Here is a 1,360-nt window from a genome sequence, read left to right on the forward strand (position 1 = left end):
GGAGCTGGAACTAACTGCACTCAACAGACGAGTTATACATTCCACAATTACTGCTGCAGAATTTGCTTACAGGCACACATCACCTTTTCATTAAAAACAAAAAAACCCAACCATAAATAAACCAAATACCTACAAAAAGACCACACAGAGAAAATGTAACCCCTTTCCATCAAAATTCTGGGATTATAATATGAGATGAGGCAAAACTACCACACGTGGTCATTGCAGATACGTGAAATAGAAGTCAGGTCAATATGACAGAAGAAAATGATGTATCTGAACAGAAAGTATTTTCACATTGGGGAAAAGGGGGTAATCCTCCCCATCTCTTCAACAATGCCTGCCTTGAAGCAGGGAAACTTATCCCAGACTGGTATGTTTAAAAAAAATAAATATAACGATGTAACAGGCAAGGCTACAGTTGCCTCTACTAGGTGGGAAAAGCAGAAGTCCTTTCTTCCTTGCTTTTACCACTTTTTAAAAAAATCTAGGTATGTATTTCCAGACCCTTCCAATCAGCACCCAAATGCAGATTCTATTGGCATCTACCAGGTATGTTATATTCCAGTTTCCAGTTCATCCAAGTCCTACACGAAAAGGGTCAACCTCTCTGGAGAACAAGGTTACTTTACAAGCTTTAATTAATTGCAAGGGAAAGGCGAGAGAAGTGGCGCAGGAAAAATTATTATATCTACTTTTATCCAGGCACAGAAATTAAAGAATCTTCCCATCTTACGCAAAAAGGAGAGGAGGAAGAATAAAAAAGAAAGCCTGACCTGAAGGGGCCACGTCCACTATTATTAGAAGTAACAAGGGTCTGAGGAGGCACCAAAAGTAATAATTAGGAGATGACAGACTTGACTCCAATTTTCCTGTATAAATATTGTGCCCTGAAACTACAGTTCACTCGCCACAAGAAACATGTTCCTCTGTGTGGACTGAAAAGCCAGATGTCTGGTTAGGGCCTTATGCCCCTGTTACAAGTGACGGACCACCAGCACCCAGGTCCAGACCGTCAGCTACCAGTCTGGCCAAAGAAAGGAAACAGTACTTCTCGGTGTTCTAAGCACCGCTATTATTTAAGGTAATTCCAGGTGTATGGAAAGTCAAGTCCTTTGGGGTGAGGATTTTTGTAACATGGTGTGTGGGTCGAAACGGGCAGAATGCAGGAACAACCACAAACCACAGCTGAAATGTAAATAGTAGATTTATTCTCGCTACCTGAGAATCTGAAGAATGGCTGCAGCAGCACCCTGATGAGACACACAGGCAGCGGTCACACGAGCAGCTTGACAAGCAGCAGCGCAGGCATAAGGAGAGCTCTCCTGGCTAGAGAGTGTGTGGTACTTATCCCGCTGCC

This window comes from Apaloderma vittatum, unplaced genomic scaffold (assembly GCF_000703405.1).
Source record: "Apaloderma vittatum isolate BGI_N311 unplaced genomic scaffold, ASM70340v1 scaffold21563, whole genome shotgun sequence".
NCBI lineage: Eukaryota > Metazoa > Chordata > Aves > Trogoniformes > Trogonidae > Apaloderma > Apaloderma vittatum.